The following is a 13,180-nucleotide window of genomic DNA, read 5'->3' as shown; positions in this document are numbered from 1 at the left end:
TTCATCTCAGAAGACATTAGCTATTACTAAGTGTTGCTGGTAGCAAGCCATCCATTCTTCTCGGTTTTCAAGTCTCGTGGCAGTAACTTCAAAAATGTGAAAACAGTGAAAACAAAAGCTAGTAAATAACAGTCTACGCATTATTCTAATTTTAATAGACCACAGGTACCCTCCAGCTACAGAAAAAGAAACTGAACCTAAAAATTGCAGATAAAACCTGAGATCACGTTAACATCACGAGCCCTCGCGAAGATCAGGCCAAACAAGAGCTCCGAGCAAACTACTCGCCGAGCCTATCCATCGAAAACCGCCCTCGCCTGATTTAAAAGCTTCCGCAGGACCAGTCGCGGTTATCGGGCCGCAGGTACTCTAAACGAGTTTTGGATTCCCGCGAGTATTCCTAAGTGTCCAGTGGGTTGGGTAACTACCAGCCATCCGCCAGCACACGTAGCCTGAATAACTCCTCGGAGCTACGTTGGCCTCTTTCGTAGAGGTCCCTTCTCCGTGGCTCGACAGCCCCCGGTCTAAAGAAGGCCCCTAACGATCGACGTTGCGTGATTTATTTTTGGAAATGTCTGCGTCCGCTCGCCGTTCTCCTTAGATAAGAACACCGATGATGATCTGCGAGAAGGGGGCCGGAGAAACGCGGAGGATCGATCTTGGCCGAGTTTCATGCCCGGAAGGAACGTCTAGGTTCGTTTTGCACATTTTAGCCGAGCCTGAGAACCAGACGGATTCTTCCTTCCTGCCTTTTACACCAGGAAGGGAACTGATATTATCTCTGGCTGCCAGACTGGGAAGGCTGTATCTACTTATCCCCGAGAGAAAACGTCGAAGAACTGTGTGGTGTAGGAAGAGTGCGATGTTATGCTTGTGATATAATATGGACTCGTGTTATTAGCGAGTTCTGATCACCTGAGAATGATGTTTCAATTGTGATATGGTTTGTGTTGAGTAACTTTTATAGAAGTACGTGCAAAGGGAAATAGAAATTGTATCATTAGGAAACAACCTATTTTTCCAATTATGAAAAAATAATTTATAATTAGTAGAGTGCTTTTAAATACACAATCTTCAAAGGGTTAGTAGAGGTTTTCAGACTTAGGTTGAATTGGAAATTAGTGAAGATACCTCTGGAGTTATGCGAGAAGCGATGTCTGTTCATGACGATCCTAATCTACTGCGGACACTCCTTAATAAGAATACCTGTTAAATCTCCAAAATTTCTAGTTAACAAAATATATTTTTCTTCAAGTATTTACGCCTGCAAAGTAAAGACAACAAAAGTACAAACTCCTCAGGTATAGTAAGTACTTAGAGCCCTGGCTAACTGTTCAGAGTCTCAAGGAATCCGTCGCTAATCCCATTTAACACCCGCCAGGACAGCACCGCCGCATTTTACAGTTCCCCATCCTCCGTCACGGCCCATAATCTCGGCAATTTCGTACGACAAACGCAAGGTGCTACGCCGTTAATCAAGCGACACTATAAAAGACCGTGGACTGGAGAGCAGCTAAGCGAGACCACGTTCAGGCAATAATACCGCTCACGGGACGGCATAAATTTCCCAGGAAAACCGCGGCAGCTAATTGAAAAATCTCCGATGGCGATGCATCATCATCTTCGCTTTCTAAATTATCCGCTAGCGCTCCCCCCGATCTCGCCAAGGTGTGCACGAGCAATGACGCATTAACAGGCCTGCTCCGCGGTGCCTGAGAGACAGCATGATCACGAGCTCACGATCCGGCAGGTTAGAAGATACAAGCCCGACTTATGCCGGGAAACAAACTGCACACGTTTCTGGGCGGCCGCGAGCATCCTTCTTTCCCCCTCGTGCTGCCTGCCCCCGAGGCTTCTTTCGCGGCGCAACATGTGTTACGATTTCGACATGGCCGGGGGCCCGGCGCTCTGCTACATTTCTAAATCATGGCGTCGTCGTATTCGTCCGCGTTCTTCTACTGCGATCTATGGCACGCAAAACCTGATGCCTGCACCGCTGCCACGATTACCTCATTGTGTTCATACTAATGGGATCGAAACGGCAGTGGCTTGTTCCTGAGTAGAGGGGCACTGGTCGACTCAAAATAATTTAAGAATGGAAGGCTGGAGGTACCTGGATTAGTAGGTGAGAGGATCAGAAGATTCTTGAGAGGGACACTCGATTGGTAGAGAGTACAAGTGGTTTTAGAAATGAGTAGTTTCAGTGAGATTCTGAACTCTAGAATTCTAGAATTATCACGTAAATGTAAAATAGTCCGCTGTTTGAGGATTAATATGTACAGAGAGGCTGCTTCTAGATTGTTTCCAGATTCTGCATTAGGGAGCCAGAGATAAGTACTCTCCGAAGGTAGGAAACAGATTTTTTCTCTAAAATGAAAGAACCACTTCAGAAGTTGATAAGTATATCAATTGAAATATTAAAAAGACTGAAAAAAGTCTCTCTAACACACATAGTTCCCATGGTTCCTTCTCACCTAGCGACTCTCTCTCCAAGATTACCCCGTGTCAAGCGGCTGGTACGAGTTGCCCCGTCTACCATGGGAGCACAATAGAGTAGAGATACAGAGTAGATATAGGTGGCGAGATGGCGAGGAAAGAGGAGCGAGGAAGATGAAACGGAGAGCATATCTGGTGGCTCGCTCAGCGGTCTGGTTACGTCTCCCAGGGAAAGTCTGCAACTCTCCCGACACATCGAGGAGGGCAATAAATCTTCGGCACACTCGGAGGCGGAGAGCACGTCTATTCGGTCCGCGGGCTCGCTTCGTCTCCGCTCGCTTATGACAATCTGTTCTACCAGCGTGGCGAACAGCGTTACCCGGATCGTCGGTTGTCGCGCGGCCTGTGCTCGCATCATCGCCGCGATTGCGTCAGCACGCGGGGGCAGGGGTGCGAGGGGGTGGGAGATTGCGCGACAAACCAACAATTTGTTAACCCCTTGCACTCGCCTCGTTCTTTTCGCTCGGCTACGTGTGTGGGTGTACGCGCGTGCATCCTCGCGGAGGTAATGAATGAGATTTATTGCCGCGCGTCGATTAGTCGTTCCTCTGGTTTTATGCTTCAGTTGCGAGCCAGGTTGTTAGGAAAGCATCGTCGGTTTCTTTATCGCCAACCTTTGTGATTTACGCCTACTGTTCATATTTTATCCCCTTTTTCGTATCGCGATGATGCATGCGTTCCAGCTGGCGTAACTTTTTGCGCTGGCATGCTTTTTGCGCGTTTTGGGCGTGTACACAGCTTTTGCGAGAGGATAAGTAGGTTACGTAATACTGAACTCTTGATATGCTTGGAATAGTTATACTTCTGTGCCAAAAGTAGAATAAGTACATAACAAGAATTATAGTATCATTACACTGCACCAAAAACTACTTTGAATATCCGATAACAGTAATTAAGGATCTTATAGAGTACACTTTAAATAGACTACCGTGATGGTATTTCAATTGGCTCTGAACTAATTTTGCACAGTAGCAAAGTAATTCAGAGACTCATTTCGAAGGAGGCTCGATTTCATCGTAATGGCTTCATTTGATACGCTCATCAGAATTAGTTGGCTGTTAAATTACGATCGGAGGTGGTCGATCGTACGAGCGTCGTTTGTCGCGGGTCTCGGTGCATTTATGCAACCTGGAGTCGGTGTATTCAGATGATGAAAGATAAAACGGGCGAGAGAGCACGAAACGAGCGTAATAATCTTGTTAAAATTCTCTGTTGGCTCACAGTCAGATGAACATATTCTCGCGGAGACCAGCGGAGAGGAAATCGTTCCTCGGCGAGGAAAAAAGTTGCGATTGGAATTTCGGTTAATTGCACCATCGATTACAAGTGACTCGTGGTCGACTCACATTCACGACGCTAAGAGGGTTCAAGAGGTGAGAGCGAGTGAATAAAAGTGTTGCGTCAGCCCCGCCGACTGAAAAGATCCATTGTTTCCGCTCTGCGTCCGCGAAAAAGTTCGCTCGCGGTTAATAATTGCTCGTTCGTTATCTGTGTCCGTTTATCGGGCCCGTTTCATTTCTTCATGGTTCACGTGGTACGGTGAACTTATGCAAGCAGTGTAAGTCCTTGTGTTAATGATAGAGAGACGTCACGAGACAGAAGTCTATATAATTTTGATCACAAAACGTTAGAAGAAATATTTTAGACCTCTGATTCGTGGATATAATAATTTTAAGTCTTGAATGCGAAATTTGCATAAATCCGTGTACTCATCATATTATATTATATAATATACTCGTTGCCTCGCGAAAGATCAAGACGTTTAGCACTTTCAAGTCGATGATTTCTGATGGTATTCAAAGGATAATTTATATTACATATTCACACGTAGATACAACTCAAGCAGACGTGATACAATCAATTAGTTGAACAGTGTAATGATATTCATATTAAGACCTAAGGCGATTATAATATTTCCCTCTCAGTGGTTCACTATTTGTTAAGTTCCTCGGACTGAATGACGCGAGAATGGAATGTGGTACTACAGCTGATACAGGCAAGAAGAGATTGATCCAGGCGCACATGAAAAAAAAGCTTATCTCAGCAATGACACTACGTCTATCTCGAAAGCATCGTATGTACTGAAATTGGTTGCAGCAAGAAGAAATATGTCCTTTTACAGCAGCAAGAGAAGGCTATCTTGATTACATTCAACGAGTCGAGCAATCGGGGAGATCTTCTCTGCAAAATACTCGTCTTTGAATCGTTCAATCGTTCACTCTCTGAGATTATTCTCGAACACAATATTATTCAAGCAAAAAATGTCATATTTCTCAAACGAAACAACGAACAAAAAGAAACAGTATCACAAGAAACCAGCTGTGAGTAATACAGAACAAGGAACTAATAAAATGAAACTCTTAAAAAAAAAAGAAATGAATCACAAGTACTTTCTAATTGTACTGTCCAACCAACCATCAAATTAAACACAGCATCAGCTGCAGTAACTCGAAAAAACATAAGGAAAGAATAAATCTTGGCCAGCGTGTTCAGTCTGACAACAACTCTTTAGGAAGTAACATCAGGGATTCGTGAATGATCCGGTTACAAATTAAATACCCATTAAATTCCCTCATTAAATTATCAGGCCAAGTGGGCTCCTCGTGAAATCGCGGCCCCTGTAACTCTGTCCTCCGGGGTTATAATCACCTAACTGGAGCCGTAGGGTTCTTCGAACCCGAGTCTCTTTGCAGGTACCGTTCGCCAGGGTCAACACAGGGAGGAGAACCGGAACGGTAACGCCATAGTAGGTGACGTTATTAATTGGTTAATGGGAAGAAAAAGAAGAATCGGGAGAAGGAGGCCTGGTGCACGAGGAAAAGGAAGGCAGAAGGAGGAAGAGTCTCGAGGCTGACCTCAGGGCGCCTCCGACGTTGACCACCGAGGTCCGGCTGAAAGGAGCGGTCCTCGGTGGATTAATTATCATTACCCTCGTGGAAGGAATGGGATCGTGTGTACCCCACCTAACTTCACCTTCGCCGTGACTGGCTACCGCGCCCGTGCCACGACCCACTTCTGTTCCTCCGGGTACAACGAGAAGTCCGCTCGCGAGAGGAAAGAGGGCCAGGCCTTGGAGAAAGACGGCAGAGAGCATAGATAGAGATGAGAGACTCGTAGCTATCACTTTTAGGTTATCATATAGGTAGAAGAATTTTTTAAGAATTTTTTGGGTGAAGTACCGCTGTGGTTGAAGATTGAACGCGGAGATACAGTAGAATTATTTAAAGATTTAGGTAACATCAACTCTGAATAAGAGACTCGGTTAAACAATTAAGACTCGATTAACTATAACATACCAGAGAAATCAGTGAGTGTCCGTGTCCATAAATCAAGATTGCAACTCTAACAAATATGGTTTCTACGTAACCTATCCCCTGAAGCTCTTCTCAGCTTCTCATAGATCTCAAGAGAATTCTGCTCCAAAGAACACTGCATCATCGAAACGTCTAATATTGTCCCCCAATTAACGAGCAAGTTGCGGAGAGGCTGCCCTGTTAAGGGGTCAATTAGCCTAGCGACTGAGTGGACAGAATGATGGAGAAAAACGAGGATCGAAGAACAGAGGACGCGGTATCCTGTTCCCATATCCCGAGCGTTCTGGGAAACAGGGTAGCTAAAGCGAGTAGCTAAAGATGACGATCGTGGGACGATTAGCTGGGACACCCTGAACAAGTAGATCGGCACGAACGTACACGCGTTCTGTTCACATCGGGGTCCCGTCTCCTCGACCCGTTCATCAAGGGGACTACTGACTCGCGTCGTTCTCTTGCGTTAGTCGTTTGCCCGGGTTAGGCTAGATGCAGGCTGTCTCGGCCGCGTACCGACACGCTCCTCTCCTTTACGTGAACGGCTAACGATGCCCATTAGAGCACGAGGACTTCGAGTCCCCTGACTAATCGCAATGCACACGACTCCATAGCTCATGCAGATCGGCTATTCGTCTTGCGGTATCCTCCAGTTTGTCAGCCGAATCGATTCGATAAAGATACCACGGCTGTCTATGACGTCCGACTTTAAAGCCGTCCCGAGACGTGCCCTCGCGAGCAAAGGGATCGAAGGGGGATCCCCCGAGATACCTTTCGATACGACGGAGACGAGCGACGTGCAGCTACGTGGCCAGAGGGTTGGAGGGGGGGCGGATGGGTACGGGACCAGGCCCTTTAAAGGCAGCGGCTGTTCGTTTACCGCATTTCCAGCGCGTCACGAGACGGTCTTGGGATGCTACCGGCGGATCGATGGGTTTTAACGAGACGATGATGGAAACGAGACCCTCTCGAGAAAGCTCTCTGCTGTTCCCTCTCCCCGTGTCCCTTTCTTCCTTAATGCTCCTCATTTTTTGCTCGCCGCGAGGGAACCGAGGGAACCGGAGGCAGTCGGCTCGCTTGGACGGAGCGGGTAAAAGTGGAACCGAGGTTTTGTCCCGAAGTGTCCTCACGGTACAATCGCAAGTTCGATAACAGGTTTCTCGATGGGGAGCCAAAGAAAGGAGCAGTGTGATGAATGGGAACTAAATTGGAAAATTTTGCCCGTAACTCTTCCGACGGTTGAGCTATTGATGATATCCAGGTTGTTCGACTGCCTATCGTGGAAGCAATTACAATGAGACAAAAGCGAGAACAGAGACGGAATCTTCGGTTGGAGTTACGGGAGAACCTAAAGGTGATCAGAGAGTTGTGTTAGTTGAGAACAGCGTCTAATGATCGGGGAAAGGGTACGGAGGATCAATGGGTGGCTCTGGTTCCGTGACGATGATTTACTGGGATTACCTTGCCGCTGTCTGGGACGAAAGAATTATACTGTGTGGGCAATACACCCATGGGCCATGTACACTTTCTATTCGCTAAGCGAACTTAGTCTGTGATCATTAGATATTTCTAATTCACATACTACAACTTCTACAAAGGCTAGGAATCTTGAAAATAATGATTTTCAATTAAGTCGTCACAAAACAGTAGCCTAGTACATCTACTTACTTAAATAGAAACTAGCCACCTGATCAATTTCAGTGTCATCTTCCTAGAAATTTATCAAAAAGAAGGATATAGAACATGAAGACTTGACGAAAAGTCAGCATGACGTAATTCCAGTCAACCCAGATCTGTCATCCAGGCAAGGGAGGACCAGGTCTGACAAGAGGATGAAGGGAAAAGACGAAGACGAGCGCTGCCCATTCATCAAACCTCTAACCAGAGGAGAGTGTACAGTGAAAGAGTAGAGCAGGTCACAGAACTATCACTGAAGAGATTGAAGAGTCTGAACAACCACGTCGTCTCGTGATTTCAGGCTTCATCATCGCGCAATCATCCGCTGAAAGAGGTCCACGAGCGTAGCCGCGTTTTGTAATCATCCTTAAATGATAACGAGATACGTGAAGAACGAGGTGAATCTATTTAAGGGGAATGGCCATAGGTGTATCTACTGCTGCGCGTGCCACTCTAGGAAACTGGAGATGTTCTTGGCGAAGCAGGGTGTATAAAAAGTTACTTGGAATTTAGATCAGACCTGTTCTATGGAATGCAAGGACGATTTTCCAGTTCTTCTGTAGTCTAGAAAATTATTACTAAAAATAAAGGAACTCTCATTCCATCAAGAAACTAAATTAATGTACCCCATATTTTAGAACTCTAATTCCTAGAATTATAATCGCATTCAGTGTAACTTGGGTTCTGTAAAATATTACCCCCTGCGTTCACGATACTACCAATTACTAGAAATTAAAGATAAGAGTAAAACAGGCTGAAGTACTTTTCCACAGATGTCTAAGTAGGTTTTCCAGTCTCACGATTCTAGGTATTCCATTCTTCCAGAGAACTTCAAATATTAGTAAGCGAAGAAAAAGTCGAAATTTAACTGCAGAGCACAGACACGTTCTAGGGAGATACAGATATCTGTGCTACTATTTCAAGTGAGTATCAGCAGTAACTTAATCTGAAGCATGCACCTACAACGGCAACTACTGCGGGAAAGATGGGACTGGAGATGTTTAGGGTAAGAGAATCGCGGCGAAGAATTTCATGAAAGCAAGAACGTGCATCTGTGCGCTACTGTGCAATGCAAGGACGTTCCTTTAAAGGATCGGGCCCATTATTTTATGCACATGTTTCTACAATGGTGCACTAGTTTAATGCTGATACCACGATGCGCTCGCTTCCTACTGCAAAACCGAAGGGGAATTGTTCTCTAAACACGTGTCATGCAATATTACCAAGTCGTGAGTCGGCACATGTTTATTTGGCTCGCAAGGGAAACGCATTTTTCGCGTTTGCGTGTGAAAACGTAGAAACCGATTCCTTGATCCAGTGCTGTAAAAATTCTTATCTTGCGTTCATCTATATTTCTTTATTTATAGAGGAAAAATATATCACGACAAGTGGAGTGTATCACTTTGACAAGTGGTAATGCAATATTTTATTTATGGACAAGCTGTGAAGTGGATATGGCTTTTTAATAAGAAAGTCTTGGGCGGCTTGAAAACCTTCAACGCTGATAAATTTCTGTAATGCCATACATAAATGTAAGAAAAAATTGTACGAGGTTATTTGAATGCAATAATGTAATACATTGTATGAGAACCACTAGAACTTGAAGAACCATAAAAGCACTCAATGCTTTTCGACGTTGTTTTCCTTGGAAACAGAATCCGCAGAAGAGGCTTTTACTTCCCACTTTAGGTCGTGTTTGAACAAAGAATCCTGCACAGATTAATTCTTAATAAATTGTAAACCCAAGAAAGTCCAATCAAGACCCTCCCATAGGTTACGACGTTGAACGACAGTCTCTCAATTCCATTTACACCGACTGCAGCTTTTCAGGCAGCTGAGAATACCGTGGATAAATGCCATTGATCGTCCAATAAACTGTCTGATTAATCATCCTCTTACTTTCGTTAACTGAAACAGAAGCCCCGTCTTATCTATCGGTCTCGAGAGAAAGGAAGCACCGGAGCGCAGAAAGCAATTACGCCGCGCGGGCTAACAAGGCGCTAGATCTGCCGACACCTAAATAGGAGCTGGCAAATTCTGTGGCACGATTTGTGACACGCCGAGGTGGAAAAGGTCAACAGGCTCCGCGGATATTCGGATCAGGAGTTATGGTAAAATCAAACCAGTCTTGAGGAGAACCTGTTGCCGTGATTAAGATCGAGGGACAGATAAGCCTGAAAGCGGAGGTGGAATCTCGCCCGCGGTGTAATTAAGCATTGACCTATAACGAGCTATAATTAGTTATGTTCCAATGAGCTGAATAGGGATCTGTCGATATGCACGCTGATAGCGTTGAGGCACCTACGCTCCTGTTACAGATCTGTGAAACGACCGATACAATGTCCTCCATTTTCATGAATCTGATGACCCCAATGGCTGAGATCTTGGGAAATGTTTCAGGTGATAGTTCAGGAGTTACTGTGTTGTTGTGGGCTTGGCTTTTTAACACTTCCGTGGAAAACGTGTACTCTATTTCTGAGTATTTCAAACACTAGTGTTAGGATTTTTAGAGGGGCATTTAAGTGATTCGTAACGAGAGCATGTAGTTAGAGTGACGTAAAAGTCTTAACATGGGCAACTGCAACGAGCATCGTCTGATTCCAAAACCAGTTCAGAGCTCCATGGAAAAACTTCATGGCGACGCAGCGATCGATCACTTTGGAAACGTACAATGCATCTGATAAGAAGGGAACAATTTTCAGCGACACTGGCTGGGAAAAATGAAAATGTCAATCTCAAATTAGAACAAGATATAATTAATTCGATCGATAGTTAATGATGAATCAGTACAGAGCATCAGATAATGAATGATGAATAGCTCATGTAACCTTTACCGAAGTATCAAAACATCTTCCATCATTTGCTGCACTCCTAGATGAATTTTTTGGTGTAGACTAGTCCAGGCAATTACCCAGCTAGAGGTAGATAACCCTTATCCTGATATTCCAATCTTTTCACGATTCATCTTCCAGACCAAGAACCCCTGAATGACCATGACAAAAAAAGGATGTAAAAATCTTTAGGTCTTCGAAATGCATTTACCTCGATTCTTTAAACGACCCGATGGGTCGTAAGACATCTGGCTGATGGACGAGCGATCACTTTCAACTTTGTCAACAGTGCGCGTGCACGCTAATGAGGAATCAGCAACGGTAGCCGGAAGAAGCGTTCAGCGGCGGTCTTGGCCGAAGAAGGGCAACGAGAATTATAGCCAAAGACAGCCAGTGGAACCAATAAGACGTTGATTGCGGCTCGAGTACAGCAACCGGCTGTCGATATAGCGAACGCGCGTGTGCCTCGTATACACGTACGTGTCACGACCCTGCTTCTTTCTCTCCGTCCCCCTATTCTCTCTCCCATCTTCCCTCCTCGTCTTCCCGTTGTTGCCGGCATGTAGGATACGGGTTAGCCTTAACTAGTCGAGAATATGTGGTAACACGACGTTTAAGCCGGGGGCTTATTGAACCACCACGTAGGAAACGTGAGTGATGGCTCCAGACTCGATCATATCGATCCGTAGGAAGAGGAAAACGAGGGCCACTGGGACAAAAATGTCGATACACGCCATGGTATACACTTGAAGCAACGATGTGAAGGTTCTTTTTGGGTTATCCTTAATATATGACTTTAAGATCTACTTTATACCTACTATTACTTGAGACCTACTTTTTATACCCTACTGAGCTGAAAACGAAAGAAAAAACTGATAAAACAATTACATCGAAAGAATACGATAAAAGAATTAGCATTTGAAGAACTTCTTTCCTGTTGAACACCAGTCATTACAGCTATTTGTATCGTTGGTCAGATTTCGAGAGCGGTTCATGAGAAACGTGGCGTTTCGAGCGCGCTATCGGCCCCTGTCCACTCGATACATTACACGTTTGACGTTTGGAAAAAATTATTAATTCAACGGCTGTGTTTCATTATCATAATAAACCCGTGTAGATACCTCACAGTTAATGTCCCCCTAATTACCACCTACGTTCAATTAACATATCAAGAGACATTCTCATCTGGAAATGACAGAACACGAACGTTACTGAAAGGTATATCCCTGGGTTTATCGCGGTACACGTTTCTAAACGAACGGTAGCGATCTGTCAGTCGAAGAAAAACGGTCTGCCCGTAGCGGAGCGTACATATCGCCTTACATACATCTACCTACGTGACTGCTCTGTATGAATTTCTCTCCTGGCTACCTGTTTATGTAGATATTCGAGTGTTAAACCAGAACGTACACGATGTTGTACGGTCCGTTCGATTCGCTGCTGCAGACCAAGGGGAGGGGACGCGATCGAGAGAACATTTTCATTTGAAATTGGACAATCTTCCAACTGGTTTGTCTGGTCTTATGACTTATACGGATCTAAAAATCAATGCTCAATTACTTCGGTACAGGAGATCGCCAGCGATAAGAGGCCGAGCAGAATTTTCAGGGAGCAGGGAAAAATTCTACAAAATAACTTCCTCTGGTTCATTATCTTGTTAATTTATCGAAGCTGTTGGTACTGCAGGAATGAATCTTAAAAAAGGGAAGAATGTTTCCTGTGATATTTTTCGTGAGAGTGTATTATATCTTTGAGAGAACTCAGAACATGCTTCAAGTGGGTGTCTGAACATTGCGAACTTATTCTACTTGCGTTGGAAATAGATAGAGGCTCTGTAAAACATCTTCTCGTTCAAGAAAGATTTATCTTCCTTTTATGAAGCTCTCAAACTGACCAGCAAAGTTAACGATAATAGAATTCTGATAACTAGAATAGAGTTTCAGTGCCGTTCTGTACTCTTAAATACTGCCACGAGTTTTATTGCAGCCACTATAAACTTTAAATATTGCATACTACGGTGCAAATTGTTCCACATCCCCTATAACTAATAAAAGTACATTGTCGTAAATGAATCCACAACTGTCCCATCAATCATCACAGCATAAACGTTGGTCCACTTAAACGCATTCCTCCGTGCAAAGTTATTACATAAATGCTCTCCTAAAGGATTTTTCACCGCGGCCCAACAATTCTATTAAAGAATCCAGTTACATAAAGACCAGTTTCCAAACAGGCCAACAGAAGCCCGATTGTGAGTCACTCTATAGAAATGGCCAAGTGCCCCGGAACATGTTCCACAATAATTCTCGAAAAAAGCCTCAAGTCTATGCCCGCGGACGTATTAGCTGGTCCTTTATCACACGTTGCAACCGTGCCAGCGCGCTCGTGTGTGTCCGTGTGAACATTAGCTCGTACACGGCTGTAATTACGCGCACGCACGATCCAAGGAGAAAGCGCGCACGTGCCCCCTCCCCCCCCCCTTCCCGCGGTTAATTAGCCAGCGATTAGGTAGACGCCGACCACGTGGCCGCCCCATTAAATCGATCCTCGAATCGCGGGTATTCCACGAAAACGCTCGAGCTTCGGGGATAAACGCCACTTTCTAGCCGCGATTTGCATGCACCGTGGCGAATCCGTGGCGATCCTGTCCAGCTTATCGCCTGGATAAAGTCGTACGTTTCGAAGCCGATCGAGTAACTGTTTTCTATCGGTACACGTCCGTGCTGAGTTTTGATAAGGGTAGTCGATGTTCCCGAAGGGGACGAATTTTTGCAGGGACGCCCGAGGACGCTTGTAACGATTTATCAGTCGGAGTTGTAGCCCAAGATAGGGGAAGGACTCGCTCGAACTTATTTGTCCAGTGGAATGCTT

At 44.9% G+C, this 13,180-nt stretch overlaps 1 protein-coding gene across 1 annotated transcript in view; it reads right to left on the bottom strand.

Annotated features, from left to right (window-relative positions):
* LOC143183829 (uncharacterized) overlaps window positions 1-13,180 on the bottom strand; it is a 118,594-nt gene that overhangs the window by 37,685 nt on the left and 67,729 nt on the right. The window lies entirely within an intron of this gene.

This window comes from Calliopsis andreniformis, chromosome 9 (genome assembly GCF_051401765.1).
Source record: "Calliopsis andreniformis isolate RMS-2024a chromosome 9, iyCalAndr_principal, whole genome shotgun sequence".
Lineage (NCBI taxonomy): Eukaryota > Metazoa > Arthropoda > Insecta > Hymenoptera > Andrenidae > Calliopsis > Calliopsis andreniformis.
This window is presented reverse-complemented; position numbering and strand designations above follow the sequence as displayed.